General features: G+C 47.6%; 1 pseudogene and 1 gene segment (V, D, J or C); both read left to right on the top strand.

Annotated features, from left to right (window-relative positions):
* LOC149120180 (Ig heavy chain V-A1 region BS-5-like) overlaps window positions 1-26,687 on the top strand; it is a 480,385-nt gene that overhangs the window by 31,723 nt on the left and 421,975 nt on the right.
* LOC103346896 (immunoglobulin heavy variable 3-23 pseudogene) lies at window positions 9,803-24,723 on the top strand (annotated as a pseudogene).

Raw genomic sequence — 26,687 nt, 5'->3', positions numbered from 1 at the left:
TCTCCTGGGATCCCCGGACCTGCTCTCATTTGCAAGCAGAGGTGGCCGTTGGTAGTGCAAGGGGTCAGACTCATGGAAAACACTGGGTGTGGAGAGGTCTTGTTCCCCACACTCTGCTGGCCTTGTCTCCATCTCAGGGAGACCGCAGGTGGAACAGCCCAGTGAAGTAAGCACTAGAGTCCAGGTGGTTCTGGACTGTGTCCCTGTGAGCCCACCAATGATCCAACCCTGGAGCTGCATCCCTGTTGCATGAAGGGCCTGCCCCAGAGACTGTGTGTCCAGAGACCCCGACTCCTTCCTCCAGGTACTGCCTGCACCTGTTCTCAGCCATGCTCCTCCTCCTGTGGAAGCAAAATCATCCTTGCATCTCTCAACTCTGTCGTCATCAGGAATGAACAAATTGTCTGCTATTCACCAGGATAGCTGCATCAACCCCATGTGTTTACTAAATGTCTCCTGCAAAAATGCAATTGTTCTCTCGTGTAGGATTCCTACAGAACCTGAAGCAATTCTCACAGCTGATGTAGAAATGACTAATTCGCAGTGGCTTCCTGTAAATCTGGAGACACAGGTAAGTGTTGGTTTAAGGTGGGAACAGAGCAGAGGCTGAGTGTGGTTCTTTGACTGTTTTATTCTGCTTGTTAGTACCATCATGCAGTACCCCAAGAGGAGGTGTATGGAGCAAATAAGTTTATTGAGCTCACATCTGTAGAGGCTTACGTCCAGGATCAGACAGTGAGAATGTTGTGCCATCAGGTATCCTAATATTGTGAACATCATACAGTGTTCAGGCATCCTAATTTTGTGAACAGGGATGGGAGGGACCCCATCCCCACACAGGACTTCAGACGAGACCAGGGCTGACTCTAGCAGCACTGTGCTCGATGCAGAACCTGAGGACCCAGGAGATCTACTGTGATCTCCTCCATGGCAGATTCCCCAGAAATGAACAAATCCCACTAGGCCTCACTCGCAGAGCTCCCCCACTTCTCCCACGGTCACCCTGGAATCACTCCAAAACACGCACACCTTTGAGGACACACTCTGCCACAGGCAGAGGAGGGAGGTTTCCTTCCACATGCATTGTAGGCCTGATGACACAGAATCTGTTGTTCAGGATGAAGCCAGTTGTGTAAAACAGGTATTTTGAGACGTTAGAAGACTCAGGGCCAGTTTTAAACACAGCTCATGCAGACAGTCCTTTTGTTCCTTTGGGATACAGGCTACTGATCATACATTCTGTATGAAAATAGTTACTTCCATGTGTGTGTAGGCTGCTCACGTCTCATCGGTCCACTTGCAGTAGAGAAGCTCTGTAGTTTATGCAACATCATCTGAAAAGGTTTTCTTACGTTGCCTGAACTCTGGAAATCCAAAAGGGAAATCATGGACAGACCACTATCAGGGAGATTCTGCCCTATGTTTCCTTCTAATAGTTGTACAATGGACTTTGCATCTGATGTCAGATCCTGGTTATTCCATGCTTTTCATGTAAACATCCAGACCATGCACCCCCTGTCAGTGCTATCATGTTGGGGCCAGGCTGAGCACGGATGCTGTGAGGACAAACCACATCTACCCCCACAGGCTGCTCCCAGCATTCCCTGTGGTCCTGTTCAGGGCACTGGAGACCTCAGCTTCCATGAGGCCCTGACGTTGAATCCACTCATGGCATGGAGTCCTCACTGATTGCACTCCCCAGAGATGATGTCATTCCACGTCTCAGAGGCACCTGTGCTAGTTTTACTCAGTACTGGTCAGTGTGGGGTTTGCCAGGGACAAGGACACCTGATCAGACCTCCTGACTCAGTGCTCTCCTGAAGACACTGGGGCGCAGCTGTGTGGCCCTTCCACCTGTCCTTACCCTCCTGCACAGCAAAGCCCACACCTCCACCAGGTCCCCTTCCTCCTGCTGCTGGACCCTTTCCCCGACTCTCACTTCCCCACGTGCCATGGTTCTCCTCCCCAGTCCTCAGCTTTGGGGGTGGAGCCATCCCCTGAAGATGCAGACTTCTGTGTCATGGGGGATCAGTGCTGGCACAGTGTCTGGGGTGGACTCTGCTCACGAACATTTTCTACAGGATTCCACCAGGACATGGGTCATGATGGTTTCCTCCTGCAGGTGAATCACTTTCTTACTCAGTGGACACAGAGGAGCAGGGTCTGGGGTATTGAGGCTGAGGATGCTGTTCCTGCAGAGCCGTGAGCAGAGCCAGCACTGCTTGGTGTGCGTGTGTGGTCTCTCCAACTGAGCAGCTGAAGGCTGCATGTTAGGTGGAACTTACCCTCCATACTTGATGCACGGAGCCTCCCATCATGCATGTGGGGACCTCACCACCCAGTGATCCCATTGAGAGGGGTTCTAAGGAGGGACAAGGCCATGAAGGTTCTGCCTGCATTGAAGGGACTATGAACCTTAGAGAGACCCTCCTATACATTTGTGGTTCCTGGGGCTGCAGGAACAGGAATCTGGTGTTGGGCGCTAGAGTCACATGTGAGACCCTTGCACTCCCTTGGGGGAGGTGCACATCTTAAACAATGCAACTTTCATTTTATTATTTACCTTATATCCATTGAATTTGATAACAGTTAAGATTAATGCGCTGCACATTTGTGCAAAATACAATATACTTACTCTAATTTATTTCAGTTTTTCTCTTATCAGATTTTCAGATATTTTGGTTAAAAACTAAGAAACCCTCATTCACCTGTGCCCTACAGGACCTGCAAACTCAGTGCCTTCAACTTCTGACCCTGGCAAACCTACATGATGCTCAGCACTGAACTGGATGAATCTGTTGTGAAGGAGCCCAAAGGGGCTCAGGACTTAATGTGACTGGAGGAGGTGGGCCAGGGCAGAGTGACACAGTGGCAGTGGGCAGCACCGTGGGATGTGATATTTGCTCTTGGTGTAGTTGTGATGAGGAGTGAGTCGCACAGCTGAGTCGCACTCACCACACACTTTCAACATGTGGGGCTGCCTCTGTATCTATCACAGCTCAACAGCATTGGGAAGCAAATTGCCCAGCAGAGAAAGTGTGAAGAACAGACAGACAGACACTGGCACATGGAACACCACACTCAGATGCACCTGCGTGAAACCTGGTCCTTTGTTCATCTGTCTGTCAAAAACAGAATCCAGCCAAAGTGCTCCATGTTCATGAACTAACTGTTGTGAAGGAGGTCAATGTAGTTGGAGATGGGACTGCAAATGTCTAGACATGGCGCCCTCAGATCGCTTGGACACATCCCTCAGAATTCATATTCCCTGTAAGCAACAGCAGGATTTTTTTTTTGACAGTCAGAGTGGACAGAGAGAGAGAGACAGAGAGAAAGGTTTTCCTTTCGCCGTTGGTTCACCCTCCATTGGCCGCCACAGCATGAGCCAGGTGCTTCTCCTGGTCTCCCATGGGGTGCAGGGCACAAGCACTTGGGCCATCCTCCACTGCACTCTGGGGCCACAGCAGAGAGCTGGACTGGAAGTGGGGCAACCGGGAGAGAATCCGGCGCCCCTACCGGGACTAGAACCTTGTGTGCGGGCTCCGCGAGGCAGAATATTAGCCTAGTGAGCCATGGTGCCGGCCAGCAAGAGCAGGATTTCCCAATTTTTAAAAAAGGTAGAGACACACAGAGAGAGGTCTTCCATCCACTGGTTCTCTCCCCAGTTGTTCACAATGGCCAAAATTTTTCCAATCCGAAGGCAAGGGCCAGGAGCTTCTTGGGGTCTCCCATGTAGATTCAGGGCCCAAAGACTTAGGCCATCTTCTACTGCTTCCCAGGCCATAGCAGAGAGCTGGATGGGAAGAGGAGCAGCTAGCACTAGACTGGCGCTCATTTGAGATGCCGGCGCTTCAGGCCAGGGCTTTCACCCAATGTGCCACACACCAGCTAAAGTATGAGATTGGTGAACTTTTGGAGTGGGAGTTCACGGACTGGCACTTTTTGGTCCATAACTGATATTTCATTGGTGTTAATATCCAGCACACAGGTGTTTTGATGTGTACTCAATTCTTAACACACACACACACGAAAACCTAAAAAGCCATGAATTGCTTTTTTAAAAAAGGTTATTTCAATGACATTCGACTTCAAATTTGGAAGAAACACATTCATGTGCCAGTATCTTCAAAGATTGCTCTTACATAAATCCCACCCGGTCAGAATTTAACACCATATACGTGAAGAACTCACTATTTCAACCTTTCACAGCACATCAACAAAATCATTAGGAAAACTGGACAACCACAACCAATGACGGTACAGAGCGCACATCGCTCCTGGAGCTGTTAGGTGGAGTGGAAAGTCCTGTGTGAGGAACAGAGGTGTAGAGTGTGGAGGTGCCTCCTACCAGACTAGAGCCCCTGGACACAGCACAGCCTGTCTGTGATTCCTTCAGTAACTGTGCACGTGTTCAAGGGAGGTATCATTCATGCCAGTATCACATTTCTGTGCTTGTGCAGACACAACACAGGGGCAGGCACTGTTGTGCAGTGAGCTGAGCCCTTGTTGGGAGCCCACACCCTTGTTAGAGTGATGGCTCAAGAACTAGCCTCTCCACCTCAGGCCCTCCTTCCTGCTTTTGAAAAAGTAAAGGTGGGGCCAGTGCTGGGACATAGTATGTTACGGACCAAATCTGCAGTACTGGCATCCCACATGTGCAACGGTTCAAGTCCCAGCTGCTTTACTTCCAATCCAGCTCTCTGCTACAGCCAGGGAATGTGGTAGAAGATGGCCCAAGTCCTTGGTTCCTTGTACCCACATGGGGATCTGGAAGAAGCTCCTGGCTCCTGGCTTCCAAGCCGCTAAGCTCTAGCTGTTCTGACTAATTGGAAGTGATTGCTCTCTCTCTCTCTCTCTCTCTCTCTCTCTCTCTCTCTCTCTCTCTCCATCTCTCTCTCTCTCTCTCTCTCTCTCCATCTCTCTCTCTCTCTCTCTCCATCTCTCTCTCTCTCTCTCTCTGCCTCTCCTTCTCTGTGTGTGTGTAACTTTGACTTTCAAATAATTAAATAAATGTTCAAAATATAAATTAAGGGCCTGAGCCAGGGCTCACTTGGCTAATCCTCCACCTGCAGCACCGGCATCCCATATTAGTTCCGGATTCTAGTCCCAGTTGCTCCTCTTCCAGTCCAGCTCTCTGATGTGGCCTAGAGGAGCAGTGGGGGATGGCCTAAGTGCTTGGGCCGTGCACCCGCATGGGAGTCTCTGGATTCTCCATCAGTAGCTATGCAATGATCTGGGTCCGCCAGGCTCCAGGGGAGGGGCTGGAATACATTGGATTCATTAATACTGGTGGTAGCGCATTCTATGCGAGCTGGGTGAATGGCCGATTCACCATCTCCAGAACCTCGACCACGGTGGATCTGAAAATGACCACTCTGACAGCCTCGGACACGGCCACCTATTTCTGTGCCAGAGACACAGCAAGGGGCCTCAGGCTGAGCCCAGACAGACACCTCCCTGCAGGGACGCGCGGATCCACCAGGGGGCGGACAAGTCTCACTGAGCGCAGATTCTGGTTCTGCACAGGCACAGAGGGAGATGAAGCCCTGATTTCCTGTAGGGATGGGGTTTCCTCTCCTGTAACAGTTTTGAGGGAAGAATTCTTCTTTTATGATTCTGTCCCTGCTACTGAATTCCTGACATAGAGAAGTATGAATTGACAGGAGAAGTCCTATATGAACCAATTCAGGTTCAGTGGTCTCCAGGATCAGAGATGTGGGTCTATCTGGGTACAACGTGAGTGTATTCCACTCTGAGTCAGGACAACGCTCTCAGGGCACTGCCGACTTTAGGACAATTTTAGTTTTCCCTTTCGACCAGGACAGCTGAGGCAGGGTTCTTGGTCTTTATAAATCAGCTATTTAAGTATCTCTAGCCTGTCAAAAGGAGCAAGTGTGCTGAACTGAACCAACCTTTGACTTCACATGTGGGTGATCCACACAAACTTTCGATAGACTTTATGCTCGATTTCTATTTCCCTTTAATCTTGGAACAGTCTGTGGTTCCTGTGTGAATGTCACAGCACTCAGGAATGTACTGCAGCTCAGCTGTGTCTCAGGCTAAGCTCCTGCAGGCACCTGGGAAGCCTACAGGGACTTCCTCATCCTCTAGGTCTTGGGACCCTCCTGGGGGGCTCCCTGCCTGAACTCAGGAGGGAAATGCCCTGGACATCAGCAGTCAAGGTCATCACTGAATGGAAAGTGTTGGGTGTGCACGTCCAGTTGATCTGGTTCTGCTCCATTGTCGTGGGACCCCCTGCACCTGCTGTGGTTCAGGGAGAGCAGAAAGTGGGACACACAGTGGCTGTGCACTCTGGGGCTGGAGTCCACATCACGGGGAGCTGTGGCTGTGGCTCCAGCATGATGACCAGTATCCTGAGGCTGAACCACAGCTGCAGGAAGAGCCAGTCCCAGAGACCATGTGTCCAGAGTCCCTGCTCTTCACTCCATGTCTATGCTGACTGGCGTCATCAATCCATTTGGAGTCTTAGATCAGTTTTAGATGGGAGACACCCAGGCTGCATATCAGACTCCTGGACAGAGCCCATTTACACATTTCCCACACTTGTAACTGACAATGCACCCTGGAAGATAGTAGATGATGGATCTGTTATGAGGCCCCATCACCAAGTGGGAACACTGATGCAGTTCCAAGCTCCAGGGTTCCAGCTGCCAAGCCTGAGTCAACTGCCTTCATTTATCATCTCCATAAAACTTTGGCAAACACAACACCAGTATTCAGAGATCTGAATCTTCATGATGGGCAATTGTTGCCATTTCATATTCATAAATGTTTTATAAATAAGAATTGAGTATAGCTCTATGAGGTACAATAATATGTGTGGACAAAATGAATGCATATTGAGTGGAATTATGAAGTCAGACTGGATGACACGTTCATACCTCAAGACATGTTTTTGGTGGAGTTCAGCTGTCTCCTACTTTTAGGATTTTCCACTCACAATATTCTCTTAACCTCTTTCACCATGCTGTGCAGTAGATCCCTCAGTGTGTGGATCCTGTAGGACTGAAACTCTGACCTTACTCCACCATCACCTCTGTTCCTCCCTCGCTCAGACTTTGATCTTCACCATTGTACTTCCTGCCACTGTGCCTTCAGCTTTTTTTCCCACGTAGGTAGCATCACATATTATGTGTCTTCCTGGCCTGGATGGTTAGCAGAGTGTACTTTTACTGACATATTATCCTAGGCACATTATTCTCCAGGGTCTTCCAAGTTGTCCAAAATTACAGAATCTCTTACTCTACTGCTTATAAACTTCCTATTAAAATGTAACTTTATCCATTTCTTTCATTTTCCATTCTTGCTTCCATGAGATGTCACTGGATCATATGTGTGAACTCTTTTAAATGAACAAGGAACTGCAGAGGTGTTTGCCACAGTGACGGCAGATCCCGTGGACACCTCCCTGGGATTTCATATTCATTGTACCATGCAATGGTGCTTGAACATCATGTAATAATTCTATTTCTAGTTTTTGATGCTTTTCCATAACGGTTTTACTAATTAACCTGACACAGACTTGTACCAGGGTTATCATCTCTCTCTACCTCCATAAAACATCTCAGCTCTGGTATGTCTGGTAATAGCCATTCTATCAGGAGCGATGGGATGTCTCGTTGTGCTTCTAACATGGACATACATGATGGTCCCAAATTGATAGCATTTTATATGTCTGTCTATATATCTTCTTTTAATAATTTATAGAAATGATATAAATTTTAAAATTTATCATTTTATTTGAGAACTTGTCTTTATGTATTTGTCCAAAACCACAGAGAGTGAGACTGACAGTGATTTTCTAATTCCTGTGTCACTTCCCCGATGGCTACAAAAGCTTCAGCTGGATGAGGCAACAGCCTGGTGCTTGGAATTCTGTCCATGTGTCCACATGGGACTACTTGGAACCTCACCTATGGCCTCCCAGGGTGTGCTTAGCAGGAATCTTAAACTGGAACCAAACTAGGACACAGCACTAAGCATCCTGACACGGGAGGCAGGAATCCCACAGGCTCACTCCAGTGCTGCTCCTGTCACCACCTTATCATCACTGCATGTACACAATTGATTTCTTCCCTTGGGATTCAGTTGTCTGTGATCATTCAACATTAGCAAACAGGCTCCTAATCATATGTATAATTAATCTTCAATGTATTTTAAGTATCTATTTATTTTATTTTTAAGACCGTGTTATAGCAAGAGAGGAAGAGACCAACAGATGGAGGGAGAATTCCTTCCATTTGTTCACTTCCTGAATGGCTGCCAAAGGCTGGGGATGGCTGAGCCTAAAGTCAGGAGCCTGGAACTTCCTCTAGTTTCCCACAGGGCTGGAAGGGGACAAACATGGTTGACAGTGATCACCATTGCACTTCCTACCTCTGTGAGTTCAACTTGTGGACTGCATATATAACTAATGTCACTTACTATGTGTCCACATGTATTTGCATTATTTCTTTTAGTTTGTATGCTCCAGGGAGACCCACATTTCCTAATGACAGAACAACCTCCTTCTTAATACTGAATAATATTCCATGTCCAAATGGGAAATAATGCATTCACTGTTTTATGCGCACTTGCTTTGTTTGAGACTGAAGTATTGTGAACAAAGCTGCAACCTGACACAGGACTGTGGGTAAATTGTGACACAGTGACTTCTACCCAGTGCTTGACCTGAACTCAGAGTCATGATTACTAGACACAGGGAAGAGGGGGGAACAGGGGACGGCTGATACCAGGACACAAAGCACCACTCACAGGAAGGAATAATTCTGCCCACACCACAGTGGGCTGACTCAGTTCACCACAACACACGACAGGTTCCACAAATAACTAGAACTAATGTGTCCAGGCTGCCAAACTAAGAGTGATTGAAAGGAGGTGGAAATGTGCATGACACTGAGTTGATCTGTGCCCATTTCTACCATGCACATTCCAATAGCACTCTATACCCCACTACCATGTACAGTGTTCTGTGTTCAGGAACAGTTTTAAACAGTTTAAACAGTTTTTAAACTTTAAGGCAATGGATGAATAAGGAAACAAAACATAGTTAACCTTAAAAAATCCACTTGCAGTCCTTCATCTGTTTAAAAGTGGGTGACAGGCATTAGGAGAAAATTGGCTAAGTCCCCACTAGGGACACCGGAGTTCCAGTCAGAGAACTGACTGAGCCCAGCCTCACAGCTTCCCACACTTTTTCCTCATAATGCATCATGGGGAACTGTAGATGACACTACAAGAAAATGAGTCCCTACCACTGACGTTGGAATAACAGACATAGTTTCTTGCTTCAGGGTTCAGAAAGACTAACTCCTAGATGTCATAGGCATTTGGGATGTCTGGGGCTGTCAACCCAAAGGCAGAAATCTCCCATTGTCACCTTTTCTGTCCATCTCTACATTTCTGTATCTCTCACCCCTTCTCTCTCTATCACTGTCCCAATGTCTCTCATATAGATGATAAGGAAAGGAACTAGTGGTTACTTAAATAAATGAGGGACATGATATTGCTAACACTGGATATGAGGGTAAACACATATTAAAATGAAACAAGGTCATTGCCTTCAACTTTTTGAAATTATGATAACATAAAAATTCATATGATCTGAATCATATTATAGTCATCACCCTACACACCCAAGTCACCTAATTCTGCCCCAGGCCCTATCCTGTCTGAGGCATCTGACGCCAGGGCTGCTATATAGGGGCAGCACATGCAGATAGGGCCTCCCTCTGCCCAGGAAAACCAGCCCAGCCCTCACCCTGCAGCTCTGGCACAGGAGCTCCAGCCCCAGGACTCCCAGGTGTCCACTCAGTGATCGCACTCAACACAGACGCTCACCATGGAGACTGGGCTGCGCTGGCTTGTCCTGGTCGCTGTGCTCAAAGGTAATGATGGGGAATGCGGGGCACTGAGTCTGGAGAGGACGTGAGTGAGAAACACAGAGAGTGTCAGTGACAGTGTGCTGACCAGGACGTCTGTGTTTGCAGGTGTCCAGTGTCAGGAGCAGCTGAAGGAGTCCGGGGGAAGCCTAGTCACGCCTGGAGGAATCCTGACACTCACCTGCACAGCCTCTGGATTCTCCATCAGTAGCTACAGAATGGGCTGGGTCCGCCAGGCTCCAGGGAAGGGGCTGGAATACATCGGATACATTAGTTATGGTGGTAGCGCATACCACAAGAGCTGGGCGAAAGGCCGATTCACCATCTCCAAAACCTCGAGCACGGTGGATCTGAAAATGACCAGTCTGACAGCCTCGGACACGGCCACCTATTTCTGTGCCAGAGACACAGTGAGGGGCCCTCACAGTGAGCCCACACAAACCTCCCTGCAGGGGCGCGCGCCTCCACCAGGGGGCGCACGAGATGCACTGAACCCAGACTCTGGTCCTGCACAGGCGCAGAGGGAGATGAAGCCCTGGTTTAAGTCAGGGAACGGGGATTTCCTCTCCTGTAACAGTTTTGAGGGAAGAATTCTACTTATATGATTCTGTCCCTCCCAACTTCAATGACGGGAAGAAAGTCTGATGTAAAAAGAAGAAGTCCTAAATGAACAATTTGGTTCATGGACAGCGACTGTGCTCACCAGGGTCAGAGATGTGGGAATATTGAGGACACTATTGAGTCTCTTCCAACCTGGCTCAGGACAGCACCCTCAGGGCACTGAAAGCTTTGGACAGTTTCAGGTTTCCCTCATAACCAGGGACAGCCGAGACAGGGCCGTTGATCTGTTAAACAGCAACTATTCCACTCATCCCTCTCCTGCCACAACCAGCAAGTGTGCACTGAACCAACCTTTGACTTTACGTGTGTGTGATCCACACTCACTTTCTGCAGACTTTAACCTGACCTGCATTTCCCTTTAATCCTGGAACAGTCTGTGGTCCCTGTGTAAACGTCACAGCACTCAGGGATGTACTGCAGCTCAGGTGTGTCTCAGGCAGAGCTTCTGCAGGCACCTGGGAAGCCTACAGGGACTTCCTCATCCTCTAGGTCCTGGGACACTACTGGGGGGCTTACTGCCAGAACTCCGACGGGAAATGCCCTGGACATCAGCAGTCAAGGTCATAACTGAATGGAAAGTGTTTGGTGTGCACTTCCAACTGATCTGGTTCTACTCCAGTGTCGTGGGACCCCCTGCACCTGTTGTGGTTCAGGGAGAGCAGAAAGTGGGACACACAGTGGCTGTGCACTCTGGGGCTGGAGTCCACATCACGTGGAGCTGTGTCTGTGGTTCCATCATGATGCCCAGTGTCCTGAGGCTGGATCACAGCTGCAGGAAGAGCCAGTCTTAGACCATTTGTCCAGAGTCCCTGCTCTTCACTCCATGTCATGCTGACTGGAGTTATCGCTCCACTTTAGTCTTTCATTTATTTAGAGAGGGAGACATCCATGCTGCATATCACAGTGCTGGTTGGAGCCCATTTACACATTTCCAATACTTGTACTGACAATGCACCCTGAAAGAGAGTAGATGATGGATGTGTTAGGAGGCCCCATCACCAAGGTGGGAACACTAATGCAGTTCCATTCTCCTGGGTTTCAGCTGCCAAGCCTTGAGTGCACTGCCTTCATTTATCATCTCCATAAAACATTGGCAAACACAACACCAGTATTCAGAGATCTGAATCTTCATGATTTCCCATTTTGCCCATTTCATTGTCATTAATGTTTAATAATAATATTTAATATAAAATATGAAGTACAACGATATGTGTTGAATAAATGAATGTATACTGAATGGAATAATGAAGTCAGACTTATTGACATGTTTATCACAAAACCCACATTTTTCATGGTAGAATATCTTTTGTCTAATGTCTTGGAATTCTGCAGACACTGTATTCCCTTCACTGCTGTCACCATGCTGCACAGTAGATCCCTCAACATGTGGATCCTGTGGGATTGAAACTCTGACCTTGCTCCATCGTCTCCTCTGTTCGTCCCAAGCACAGACGTTGGTCTTCACCATTGAATTTCTGGCTTGTTAGTTCATCCTTTTTATCCCATGTACGTAGCATCACATATTATTTGGCTTCTTGTCCTGGATATTTTAGCAGAGTGTACTTACCCTGACATATTATCCTTGGATATTATTCTCCAGGATCATCCATGTTATCCAAGATACCAGAATTTCTTCCTCTTTACTGCCATATAAACTTCCTGTTAAAATATAACTCTGTCCATTTGTCCCATTATCCATTCCTTCTTCAATGCTAATTTCACTGGATTATATGTGTGACCTCTTGAGAATTACGCTGCTTTAATTGAACATGGGACTGCAGAGCTGTTTGCCACAGTGACTGCACATCCCGTGGTCTCCTCCCTGGCATTTCATATTCCTTCTACCAGGAATGGTGTTGGAGGATCCTGTGATAATTCTATTTCTCAGCTTCTGATGTTTTCCATGAAAGCTTTCCTAATTTACCTGACTCCAGCCTTTACCAGGTTATCTTCTCTCTCTTCCTGCACAACATGTGTCAGCTCTGGTATGTCTGGTGATACTCAGTCTAACGAAGGGATGGGATATCTCATTGTTTCTCCAACATGTACGTGCATGATGATCCCAGATTTAAAGCATTCTTGTATGTTTGCCTTTACATATTTTCTTTAAAAAATTACAGATATACTGTTACCTCTTTTAAAACTTGCATTTGTCCAAAAAGAAAAAGAGACAGAGACTGACAACAGTGATCTACTGAATCCTGGAGCACTTCCCAGATGCCCATAAAAGCTGGCATTTGGTAAGACCATAGCCAGGTGCATGGAATTCAGTCCAGGTCTCACACATGGGATTAACTCAGACTTCTCGTACTGCCTCCCAGAGTGCACATTGGCAGGAATCTGAAATTGCGACCTAAACTGGGACATAAACCTAAGCATCCTGATGTGGGAGGCAGGAATCCCACAGGCTAACTTCAATGCTGCTCCTGTCACCCACGTTGTCAGTCACTGCATTTGAACAATTGATTGCTTCCCCTGTGATTCAGTTCCATGAGTTCATTCAACATTTGGATCTAGGCTCCTAACCATATATATAGTTATCTTTCATTTATTTTAAAAATCTATCTATTTGATTTGAAAGGCAGTGTTATGGCAAGAGAGGAAGAGACCAACAGAGGGAGAGAGAAGCTTCCATCCACTGGTTTCCTTCCTGAATGGCTGCAAAGGCTGGGGAAGGGCAAGACTGTAGCCAGGAGCCTGGAACTTCCTCCAGTTTCCCACGAGGCTTGAAGGGGACACACACTTGAGTCATCGTTGACAGAGTTCCCTGGTCCATGAGCAGGGAGCTGGATTTGAAGTGCAGCAATCAGGGTCTGAACCCATGCTGCTGAGTGATGCTGCATAGGGATGGCAGCTTAACCTGTGGGGCCAAATGTTGGACAACCCATGTGTGATCTGAAAATGCTTTCTCCCCATCTGTGGTTGTCTTTGGTTCTTCTATTACTCTCTTTGTTACACAGGAGCTCTGTAGTTGGGTCCATTATTTTTTGCCTATTTTTGCTTGGTTGCCTGTACATTGGAGATTATCAAAATACCATTGCCCAAACCAACGTCAGCTTGCTTTTGTCCAGTGTTTTCTTCTAGAACTGTACTGTCTCAGGTCTTGCCTGTAAGGCATTCCTCACGTTCACTCTGTTCTACATCTGGTGTGAGATGACCACATAACTGAATTATTTTCAGGTGCATTCAAGTGTCCCCAACCCCAGGTAATGACAGGAAACCCATCCCCATCCTGTGCTTTTGTCACCGTGCATTCTCAGAACTCACATTCTCAGAACGTGTTCCTTATTTCTAGGTTTCTGTTCTGTCCCAGGGCTCTGGGTGTCTATGTTATCCCAGCACCAGGCTTGATTTCAGCTCAGATGTGATGACGCCTCCTGCTTTGCTATTTTTCCTCAAGACCATTCAGCCATCATGAACCCTGTTTTTTCATGATAATTCTTGAAGTTGCTTCCTGGTCCTGTGAAGAATCTCAGGCTGTTTCACAGGAAATGCATTGAATCTGTGAATCACATTGTAGCTTGGCTATTTTAACAAGGTCATTCCCTCAAATCCATGACTACATCATTCCAATTTACAGGTAATCTTCAGATTCCATTTCACTTTTTAAATTATTATATATTATGGAAGTAAGAAGCAAGAGCCCTATGTTACACCTTACATGAAAATCCACGAAAGATAGATTAAAGATTTAATCTATGACCATACACCATCCAGTTATTAGAGAACATTTAGGAAACCCTGCAAGACACTGGCACAGGAATAGAATTTTTGGAAAAGACCTGAGACATAGGCAGTCAAAGACAAAATTAATAAATGGGATTACATCAAATTGAGAAGTCTCTGTATGGCAAAAGAAACACCCAGGTAATTGAGAGGTATCTGAGAGAATGTGCAAAATATTTGAAGCTATGCCACTGATAGGGATTAATAACCAGAATCTACAAAGAGATTAAGAAATCCCAAACAACAAAAACAACTGAGTTAAGAGATGGGCCAATAACTCAGACATTTTTCAAAAGAGGAAGTCCAAATGGCCAACAGACACATGAAAAAATGTTCCGGATCACTAGCCATCAGGGCAAAACCATCCATCATGCAGTACCCCATAGGGGGGTGTATGGAGCAAAAAGGTTTCTTGAGCTCACAGCTGTAGAGGCTGGAAGTCCAGGATCAGACAGTGAGAATGTTGTGCCAACAGGCATCCTAATATTGTGAACACGGATGGGAGGGACCCCATCCCCACACAGGATGTCAGACGAGACCAGGGCTGACTCTAGCAGCACTGTGCTCTGTGCAGAAGCTGTGGACCCAGGAGATCTACTGTGATCTCCTCCATAGCAGATTCCCCAGAAGTGAACAATCTATTTCTGTAAACATCCAGACCGTGCATCCCCTGCCAGTGCTATCACGTTGGGGCCATGCTCAGCACTGAAGCTGTGAGGACAAACCACACCCACCCCCACAGGCTGCTCCCAGCATTCTGTGTGGCCCTGATATGTGCACTGGAGACCTCAGCTTCCTCCATGAGGCCCTGACATTGAATCCACTCATGGCATGGAGTCCTCACTGGATGCACTCCCCAGAGACGATGTCATTCCACGTCTCCCAGGCACCTGTGCTAGTTTTACTCAGTGGTGGTCAGTGTGGAGGATGCAAGGGGGCAAGGAGACCTGATCAGACCTCCTGACTCAGTGCTCTCCTGCAGGCACTGGGGCCCTAGCAGTGTGGACCTTCCCCCTGTCATTACCTTCCTGCACAGCAGAGCCCACACCTCCACCAGTTCCTCTCCCTCCTGCTGCTGGACCCTGTCCCCGACTGTCACTTCCCCATGTGTCATGCTTCTCCTCCCCAGTCCTCAGCTTTGGGGGTGGAGCCATCCCCTGAAGATGCAGACTTCTGTGTCTTGGGGGATCAGTGCTGGAACAGTGTCTGGGGTGGACTGTGCTCACGTACATTTTCTACAGGATTTCACCAGGACATGGGTCATGATGGTTTCCTCCTGCAGGTGAATCACTTTCTTACTCAGTGGACACAGAGGAGCAGGGTCTGGGGTATTGAGGCTGAGGATGCTGTTCCTGCAGAGCTGTGAGCAGAGCCAGCACTGCTTGGTGTGCGTGTGTGGTCTCTCCAACTGAGCAGCTGAAGGCTGCATGTTAGGTGGAACTTACCCTCCATACTTGAGGCACAGAGCCTCCCATCATGCATGTGGGGACCTCACCACCCAGTGATCCCATTGAGAGGGGCTCTAGGGAGGGGACAAGGCCATGAGGGTTGCTGCCTGCATTGAAGGGAATACAACCCTTAGAAAGATCCTTCAGGCCGGCGCCGCAGCTCACTAGGCCTATCCTCCGCCTGCTGCACCGGCACTCCGGGTTCTAGTCCCAGTTATGGCACCGGATTCTGTCCATGTTGCTCCTCTTCCAGTCCAGCTCTCTGCTGTGGCCCGGGAAGGCAGTGGACGATGGCCCAAGTGCTTGGGCCCTGCACCCTCATGGGAGACCAGGAAGAAGCACTTGGCTTCCGGCTTCGAATTGGCACAGCGCGCCGGCCATGGCCCACCAGTAGAGGCGGCCATTTGGGGGATAAACCAATGGAAGGAAGACCTTTCTCTCTGTCTCTCTCTCTAACTCTGCCTGTCCAAAAAAAAAAAAGACCCTTCAATAACTTAAGTTTTAAATTTGAGTTATCACACATGAATCAGAAAGGAGAACAAGAGAAACAGAGTTGTTCCGACACTGTGCTTTCCCAAATGTTGCTGTGGCCAGGTCTGCTACCCAGTCTAGCCTGGTCTCAGTTCAACAATCAGATGCATCCACTAGAGTGACAGCGCCCAAAAATCCTCCCATAATCTTCTGGGTCCTGGGGCTGCAGGAGCAGGAATCTGGTACTGGGACCCACAGCTACATATGAGACCCTGGCACTTCCCTGGGGGATGTGCGCATCTTAAACAGTGCAACTTTCAATTTATTATTTCCATGAAATGTGATGACACCGTTAAGACTAATGTACTGCATATTTGTGCAAAATATCATTTTCTTACTCTGCTTTACTCTCAGTTTCATTCTTTTAAGATTTTCAGATATTTTAGTTAAAAACTAAGAAAAACGCATTCACTTGGGCCCCACAGAACCCGAAAACTCAGGGCCACCGACTTCTGCCACAAAACCTGCATGTTGCACAGGGCTGAACTGGATGAATCTGTTGTGAAGGAGCCCAAAGGGTTTCAGGCCTTAAAGTGACGGGAGGAGGTGGGTCGGGGCTGGGTGACACAGGGGCAGTGGGCAGCACCGTGGGATGTGATATTTGCTCTTGGCATAGGTGTGATGAGGAGTGAGAGAGGCACAGCTGAGTCGCATTCACCACAAAGCACACTTTCAACATGTGGGGCTGCCTCTGTATCTATCACAGCTCAACAGCATTGCCCATGGAAGCAAAATTGCCCAGCAAAGAAATGTGAAGAGCAGACAGGCAGACACTGGCACATGGAACACCACCCTCAGATGCACCTGCATGGAACCTGGTCCCCTGTGCATCTCTCTGTCAAAAATGGAATCCAGCAAAAGTGCTCCTTGTTCTGCTGCTGGGAGGGAGTTCTGCAGACCTCACCAGGAAGCCCCAGTGAGTGCTGAGTGTGGACTGGGGCAGAGCTGAGTCCTGTGGTGAGGGGCACAGATCAAGGTGCTGGGGACTCCTCTTACCACACTGGAGCTGGGGACACATCCACACTGTACTGATGATTTCTCCTGTAATGTTGAATGTACCAAGACCTACAGGAACCCATGAAAACATGTTGTAGGTCCATTCACATAAAAGGACCAAGACAGGGTTCAGTGTGCAATGAGAGCACACAATTCATCACTCATCCCATAAGTGTGCACTGACAGACTGCCCAGGGACACTCTCATCAGTCTGGGCACAGTCTTGTCTGAGGCGTCTGACCCCATGCCTGCTATCTAGGGGCAGCACATGAAAATAGGGCCTCCCTCTGCCCAGGAAAACCAGCCCAGCCCTCACCTTGCAGCTCTGGCACAGGAGCTCCAGCCCCAGCACTCCCAGGTGTCCACTCAGTGATCACACTCAACACAGACGCTCACCATGGAGACTGGGCTGCGCTGGCTTCTCCTGGTCGCTGTGCTCAAAGGTAATGATGGAGAACGTGGGGCACTGAGTGTGGGAGAGGACGTGAGTGAGAGACACAGAGAGTGTGAGTGACAGTGTCCTGACCAGGATGTCTGTGTTTGCAGGTTCCAGTGTCAGGAACAGCTGGAGGAATCCTGGGCAGGCCAAGTCCTGCCTGGGGATCCCTGACACTCACATGCACAGTCTCTGGATTCTCCCTCAGTAGATATGCAATGATCTGGGTCCGCCAGGCTCCAGGGGAGGGGCTGGAATACATCGGAATCATTTATACTGGTGGTAGCGCATACTACGCGAGCTTGGTGAATGGTCGATTCACCATCTCCAAAACCTCGAGCACGGTGGATCTGAAAATGACCAGTCTCACAGCCTCAGACACGGCCACCTATTTCTGTGCCAGAGACACAGCAAGGGGCCTCAGGCTGAGCCCAGACAGACACCTCCCTGCAGGGACGCACGGCTCCACCAGGGAGCGCACAAGACTCACTGAGCGCAGATTCTGGTCCTGCACAGGCACAGAGGGAGATGAAGCCCTGGTTTCCTGCAGGGATGGGGTTTCCTCTCCTGTAACAGTTTTGAGGGAAGAATTCTTCTTTTATGATTCTGTCCCTGCTACTGAATTCCTGACATAGAGAAGTTTGATGTGACAGGAGAAGTCCTATATGAACCAATTCAGGTTCAGTGGTTTCCAGGATCAGAGATGTGGATCTATCTGGGTACAACGTCAGTGTTGTCCACTCTGGGTCAGGACAACGCTCTCAGGGCACTGCCGACTTTAGGACAATTTTAGTTTTCCCTTTCGACCAGGACAGCTGAGGCAGGGTTCTTGGTCTTTATAAATCAGCTATTTAAGTATCTCTTGCCTGTCAAAAGGAGCAAGTGTGCTGAACTGAACCAACCTTTGACGCTACATGTGGGTGATCCACACAAACTTTCGATAGACTTTATGCTCGATTTCTATTTCCCTTTAACATGAACAGTCTGTGGTCCCTGTGTGAACGTCACAGCACTCAGGAATGTACTTGCAGCTCAGCTGTGTCTCAGGCTGGGCTTCTGCAGGCACCTGGGAAGCCTACAGGGACTTCCTCATCCTCTAGGTCCTGGGACACTACTGGGGGGCTCCCTGCCTGAACTCAGGAGGGAAGTGCACTGGACATCAGCAGTCAAGGTCATCACTGAATGGAAAGTGTTGGGTGTGCACTTCCAGATGATCTGGTCCTGCTCCAATGTTGCGGACCCCCTGCACCTGCTGTGGATCAGGGAGAGCAGAAAGTGGGACACACAGAGGCTGTGCACTCTGGCGCTGGAGTCCACATCACAGGGAGCTGTGTCTGTGGATCCAGTATGATGCCCAGTGTCCTGAGGCTCAACCACAGCTGCAGGAAGAGCCAGTCTTAGACCATGTGTCCAGAGTCCCTGCTCTTCACTCAGTAGCTATGCTGATGTCATCAATAACCCATTGTAGTTTTTCATCAATTTTAGAGTAGTAGAGACACCCAGGCTTCATATCAAATTGCTGCACTGAAACTACAAAATTTCCCACACTTGTAATGAATAATAAACCTGGAAGACAGTAGATGATGGATCTGTTATGAGGCCCCATCTCCAAGTTTGGAACACTGATGCAGTTCCATGCTCCTGGGTTCCAGCTACCAAGCCTTGAGTGCACTGCCTTTATTTATCATCACAATAAAACATTGGCAAACACTACACCAGTATTCAGAGATCTGAATCTTCATATTTGGACATTTTTCTCTTTTGATTTTCATAAATGTTTGATAAATAATATTTGATTATGGACATAAGAGGTACAATGATATCTGTTGAAAAAATGAATGTGTATTAATGGAATTGTGAAGTCATTCTTATTGACATGCTCATCACAATCCCACTTGTTTCCAGGTATAGTATCATTTTTCTCCTGCTTGGAATTCTGTGGACACAATATTCTCTTAACTGCTGTCACCATGCTATACAGATCATTCAAAGTGTGGATCTGTCAGACTGAAACTCTGACCTTGCTCCAGCTTCTCCTCTGTTCCGCCCTCACTCAGACTTTGGTCTTCACCATTGTATCCTGCCTCTGTGAGTTCATCCTTTTGATCCCACGTAACTAGCATCACGTATTATTTGTCTTCTTGTAAGGATGGTGAGCAGAGTATACTTATCCTGACCTATTATCCTTGGACATTATTCTCCAGGATGATCCAAGTTGTCCAAAATGCAAAATTCCCTCCACTTTACTGCCATATAAACTTCTTGTTAAAATACAACTTTGTCCATTTCCTCAATTGTTGATTTCCTTATTCAATGAAAATTTCACTGGATTATTGCGTGAACTCTTGTGAATGACCCTGCATTAACTCAACGTGGAACTGCAGAGGTGTTTGCCACAGTGACTGCGGATCAGTGGATCCCTCCCTGGGATTTCATATTCCTTCTAATAGGCAATGCCGTTTGAAGATCTTGTGATAATTCTATTTCCCAGTTTTTCATGCTTTTCCATAATGTTTTTTCCTATTTACCTGGCTCCAGCCTTGGACCAAGGTTGACATCTCTCTCTCTCCTCCTTCATGAGGCTTGTAGGTCTGATATCTCTGATAATACTAATTCTAACAGGAGGAATGGCATGTCTCACTGTGCTTCTAACATGGAAATGCATGATGTTTGCCTTTACATATGCAATTTGAAAATTTGAAGATACTATTTCATTTATTTTAAAATTTGTATTTACATATTTTCCATAAACAAAAAGAGACTGAGACTGACAGTGATCTTCTAACTCCTGGGTCACTTCCCCGATGGCTACAAAAGCTTCAGCTGGGTGAGGCAACAGCCTGGTGCTTGGAATTCTGTCCAGGGCTCCACGTGGGAGTACTTGGAACATCACCCACGGCTTCCCAGAGGGGCTTAGGCGGGAATCTGACACTGGAACCAAACTAGGACACAGCACTAAGCATCCTGACACGGGAGGCAGGAATCCCACAGGCTCACTCCAGTGCTGCTCCTGTCACCACCTTATCATCACTGCTTTTAAACAACTGATTTCTTCCCTTGGGATTCAGTTGCTTGAGATCTTTCAACATTAGCAAACAGGCTCCTAATCATATGTATAACTAATCTTTCAATGTTTAAAAAAACCTATCTTTTATTTGAAAGTCAGTGTTATAGCAAGAGAGGAAGAGACCAACAGATGGAGAGAGAATCTTCCATCCACTGGTTCACTTCCTATATGGCAGCAAAGGTGAGGTTGGGCAAGCCTAATGCCAAGAGCCTGGAACTTTCTCCAGTTTCCCACATGGCTTGAAGGGGACACACACTTGAGTCATCGTTGACAGAGTTCCCAGGTCTGGATCCCAGCAGGGAGCTGGATTTGAAGTGGAGCAAGCAGAATCTGAACCCATGCTCTTGAGTGATGCATGCCACAAGTCGGCCCCCTCGGCTATGATCTGAAAATACTTTCTCCCCATCGGTGATCATATCCTTGTTCTTCAATCTTTCTCTTTGTTACTCAGAATCTGTAGTTGGATCCATTATTCTTTGTCTATGTATCTTGGTTGCCTGTACTTTGGAGATTATCAAACTATCATTGCCCAAACCAATGGGAACTTGCTTTTGTCCTGTGTTTTCCTCTAGCACTTTACAGTCTCGGGTCTTTCCTTTAAGAGTTTCATCCTATTCACTCTTTTTGGGATACTGGTGTGAGATGACAGCATGATGAATTATTTTCAGGTGCACTCAAGTTTCCCCAACACCATGAAATTCTGCACTCAGTTTCCTGAATCATTTCAGATGACCTCATTGCATGAACTCATGGGAAGCACAGGTGGACATTTGTATTCAAGGAATAATCTGTTTGGAAAGTGTGTGGTGTGGACTTACAGGTTCTGTTTCTGCTCCAGTGTGGTGGAATCCCCTACACCGTGATGTTTCAGGGTGAGCAGAGGCGGACAGTCCAGGGCCCTGACTCCGGGGCCAGAGTCCCCATCCCTGGGATCTGGCTGCCAGGGGCTGCCACACGCTGACCACCTGGTGAGCTCAATCAGTGCTGCGTGATGAGCCAGCCCTGGACCATCTGTCCAGAGTCCCCGCTCCTCCCTCCCTGGCTCCCCCTGGCTGTCCTCATCAGTACTTCATCCTTACCAAGAGAAAATAACTCCTCTTCTGTCAAGTTCATACTCGTCCAGGGCAAACCAAGTTCCTGCAGCCAGAAATGCCCAGTGGAGCGATCCCCTGTGTTTTACAGGATATTTTCTGCTAAACTGCAATTGATCTGCCATGAACAGTTCTTACAGAAACTGCAGCCAGTCACTCACCTCATGCAGCAATGTGTGTTCTGAGTGACTCCCATCTAAATCCAGAGACACAAAAATTCCTACTAAATTAAAACAGTTGACATATCTCTGCCTTTTCTGAGAGAAGATTGACAAACAGAAAGTGTTTCTATTTAGCTGGGGACAGTTTTCATGCATTTGCCTAGAAAATTCATTGACACGATCCACCATCTGACACAGTGAATTCCATTGTTCTGTGAGAACACCTCATATCTACAGCACTAAGAAATGTGAAATTTAATTTGTCAGATATCTAGAGTCACAAGAAATTGCCCCACCAAGAGAATTCACTCAAATTATAACTGATAGAAATATATTCCATTTGTGTAAACACCATGACAGAGTCTCCCACCAGGTGCTGAGGGGCTGTCAGTTGTATAAGATGCTGTGTCCCCAGGGTGACAAATGTCAGGACTGCACCATGGTGAGAAGAGGGTGGTCCTGTCTGGGCAAGCAGGACTGGGGTCTCTGATGGCTGTGTTTTCAAGGAGTTGGCAGGTGGGCCTTGGTGTGTCCATGAAGAAACAGCTTGTGAAACCAGTTGGACACAGGGAGATTGGGGGGTGAAGTAAACAGCACAGAGAGAGGTTTCCATGGACTTGATCTGAGTGAAGACAGGGGCTCTCCTAAAATGACTCAGCTTCACACATGGGAGGGGAGGAATTCGAGAGGGCAGTGGTGGGGCAGTTGTGCCAGCCGGACTCGACAGATAACCTCTCACGTGCCAATGAACTCACAGCCCTCGTGACTGCATTAGTACCAGGAATGATTGCAACACCACGTAATTTTCTTCTTAGAATAAAACCACAGGCAGATGCAAGACAAATCAACAGAGAATTGTCCCTTCAAAATAGATTTCATAAATGTTAAATTGACAAAAAGTACCTGAATCTGTATGTGAGGTATAAGGAAAGGTGTTGATGTGGATTTATTTCATCAGGAATTCTAGAGTCAGATGAACTCACAAGTCCTTCCCTAGCAACACCACCATTCTTTGTGATCGACTGACAAATGCCTACTCCTGCAGGAACTGGAAAGAACACAATAAAGCTTCATAACTATTGTCCCTGTGCTGTGCAGTAGATCTCTCCACGTGCCTTTCTGGTCACAGAAAAATTCTCTGTGCTTGCAGGAACGTGGTCCCTTTTCTTCTCTACTCCCAGACTCGGGTATTTGCATTGTACTTCCTGCCTCTGTGATTCACTTTTGTGGATTCCACATATAATTAAGATCATCAGGGCCAGTGCTGTGGTGAAGTGGGTAAAGCCTCTGCCTTCAGTGCTGGCATCCCATATGGACGCCAGTTGGAGTCCTGGCTGTTCCACTTCCAATCCAGCTCTCTGCTGTGGCCTGGGTAGGCAGTAGAAGATGACTGACATCTTCAGCTCCTGTAATCCCATGGGAAACCCAGAGGAGGCACCTGCCTCCTAGATTCAGATCGATGCAGCTCCGACCACATTACCGACTAGAGAGAGAGCCAGTGGATGGAGGACTTCTCTCTCTTTCTCACTACCTCTCCTTCTTTCTCTGAATAATTCTGAATCAAAAAAAATTAAATAAAGCCTTATAAAATGAGAAAAATCACATGGTATGAACCCACATTAAAAAAAAAAGAAAAACAAAAATAATTAACCTTAAATGAATCCACTTGTACTCTTTCATCAGTTTAAAAGTGGACAGCAGGAATTAGGACACAATTAGCTAAGTCCCCACTACAGACACCCCTGTTCCCATATGACTGCTGCTTCAGTTCATCCACACGGCTTCCCACCATTTGATGATAAAGCATCATGGGAAACTGTACCTGATGCTACAAGCGAATGAGCTCCTACCACTGACGGAGGAAACACAGACCCAGTCTTTTGCTCTAGGATTTAGGAAGACTAACTCCTAGAAGTTGTAGGCATTTGGTATTGTTGAGCTATCAATCCAAAGACAAAAATCTCCCATTGTCAATTCACTGTCCATCTCTACATTTCTATTTCCCTCACCAGTTCTCTCTCTGTCACTGTTCCAATGTCATTAGCATAGTTAATAATGAACCAATGGTTACTTAAAATGAATAACATGATATTGCTAACACTGGATATTAAGGGTACACACATATTAAAAGGAAATGAAGTCATTGCCTTCTACTGTTAAAACAACAATGAGAAAATAAATATTCACATGATCTGAATCCTATCATAGCCATCACCCTACACACCAAGAACACTCATAACTTCCCTGGGCACTGTCCTGTCTGAGGCGTCTGACCCCATGGCTGCCTATACAGCAGCAGCACATGCAAATAGGGCCTCCCTCTGCCCATGAAAACTTGCCCAGCCCTCACCCTGCAGCTCTGGCACAGGAGCTCCAGCCCATGGACTCCCAGGTGTCCACTCAGTGATCGCACTCAACACAGACGCTCACCATGGAGACTGGGCTGCGCTGGCTTCTCCTGGTCGCTGTGCTCAAAGGTAATGATGGAGAACGCGGGGCACTGAGTCTGGGAGAGGACGTGAGTGAGAGACACAGAGAGTATGACTTACAGTGTCCTGACCACGACGTCTGAGTTTGCAGGTGTCCAGTGTCAGGAGCATCTGGTGGAGTCCCGGGGAGGCCTGGTCACGCCTGGGGAATCTTTGAAACTCGTCTGCAAAGCCTCTGGATTCACCATCAGTAGCAGCTACTGGATGTGCTGGGTCCGCCAGGCTACAGGGAAGGGGCTGGAGTGGATCGGATGAATTTATACTGGTGATGGTAGCACATAGTACGCGAGCTGGGTGAATGGCCGATTCTCCATCTCCAGAGAGAACACCCAGAACACGGTGTCTCTGCAAATGAACAGTCTGACAGCTGCGACACGACCCTGTATTACTGTGCAAGACAGCTGAGCCCAGACAGAAACCTCCCTGCAGGGGCGCGAGTCTCCACCAGGGGGCGCACAAGACTCACTGAGCTCAGATTCTGGTCATGCACAGGTGCAGAGTGAGATGAAGCCCTGGTTTCCTGTCAGGGAATTGGGGTTTCCTCTCCTATAACAGTTTTGAGGGAAGAATTCTATTATGATTCTGACCCTGCTACTGATTCTCTGACGTGGAGAAGTTTGATGTGACAGGAGAAGTCCTATATGAACGAATCCAGGCTCAGTGGTCTCCAGGATCACCAGGATCAGAGATGTGGGACGATCTGGGTACAACGTGAGTGTTGTCCAGTCTGACAGGACAACGCTCGCAGGGCACTGCCAACTTTAGGGAAATTTTACATTTCCCTTTCTATCCAGCGATAGCTGAGCCAGGGTTTGGGTTTAAAAATCTGCTATTTAAGTATCTCTCTCCTTTGAAAATGAGTGAGTGTGCTGAACTAAACCAACCTTTCATTTTACACTGTGGGCGACAAACACTCGCTTTCCACAGACTTTATTCCCAATCTTCATTTACCATTTAATCCTAACACAGTCTGTGGTTCCTGTGTGAACGTCACAGCACTCAGGAATGTACTTCCAGCTCAGCTGTGTCTCAGGCTGAGCTTCTGCAGGCACCTGGGAAGCCTACAGGGACTTCCTCATTCTCTAGGTCCTGGGACCCTCCTGGAGGGCTCCCTGCCAGAACTCAGGAGGGAAATGCACTGGACATCAGCAGTCAAGGTCATCAATGAATGGAAAATGTTGAGTGTGCACTTCCAGCTAATCTGGTTCTGCTCCAGTGTCTTGGGATCCCCTGCACCTGCCTTGGTTCAGGGAGAGCAGAAAGTGGGACACACAGTGGCTATGCACTCTGGGGCTGGAGTCCACATCACGGGGAGCTGTGTCTGTGGCTCCAGCATGATGCCCAGTGTCCTGAGGCTGGATCACAGCTGCAGGAAGAGCCAGTCTCGGAGACCATGTATCCAGAGTCCCTACCCTTCACTCCATGTCTACGCTGACTGGAATCATCATCCATTTGGAATCCTTCATCAGTTTTAGAGAGGGAGTCACTCAGGCTGCATATCACAGTGCTGGACTGAATGTATTTACGTTCTTTTTTTTTTTTTTGACAGTCAGATTTAGACGGTGGGAGAGAGAGAGAGAGAGACAAAGATAAAAGTCTTTGTTCCATTGGTTCCACCAAAATGGCTGCTACGGCCAGCATGCTGCGCCAGTCCAAAGCCAGAAACCAAGGGCTTCCTCCTGGTCTCCCATGCGGGTGCAGGGCCCAAGCAGTTGGGCCATCCTCCACTGTCTTCTCAGGCCGCATCAGAGAGCTGGAGTGGAAGAGGAGCAACCGGGACAGAATCCAGTGCCGTAACCGGGACTAGAACCCAGATTAGCCTAGTGAGCCGCGGCACTGGCCCACATTTACATTCTTAACCACACTTGTAACTGACAGTGCACCCTGGAAGACAGCAGATGATGGATCTGTTATGAGGCCCTATCACCAAGGTGGGAACACTGATGCAGTTCCATGTTCCTGGGTTCCAGCTGCCAAGCCTTGAGTGCACTACCTTTGTTTATCATCTCAATAAAACATTGGCAAACACAACACCAGTATTCAGAGTATTGAATCTTCATGATTTGCCATTTTTGCCATTTCATTATCATAAATGTTTGATAAATAATAATTGAATATAGACATATGAGGTACAATGATATTGTTGTAAAACGAATGTATCAAATTGAGTGGAATTATGAAGTCACTCCTATTGACATGCTCATCACAAAATCCACATG

Source organism: Oryctolagus cuniculus, chromosome 20 (genome assembly GCF_051225735.1).
Source record: "Oryctolagus cuniculus isolate XC-2025 breed Fujian yellow rabbit chromosome 20, ASM5122573v1, whole genome shotgun sequence".
In the NCBI taxonomy this organism is placed as follows: domain Eukaryota; kingdom Metazoa; phylum Chordata; class Mammalia; order Lagomorpha; family Leporidae; genus Oryctolagus; species Oryctolagus cuniculus.
This window is presented reverse-complemented; position numbering and strand designations above follow the sequence as displayed.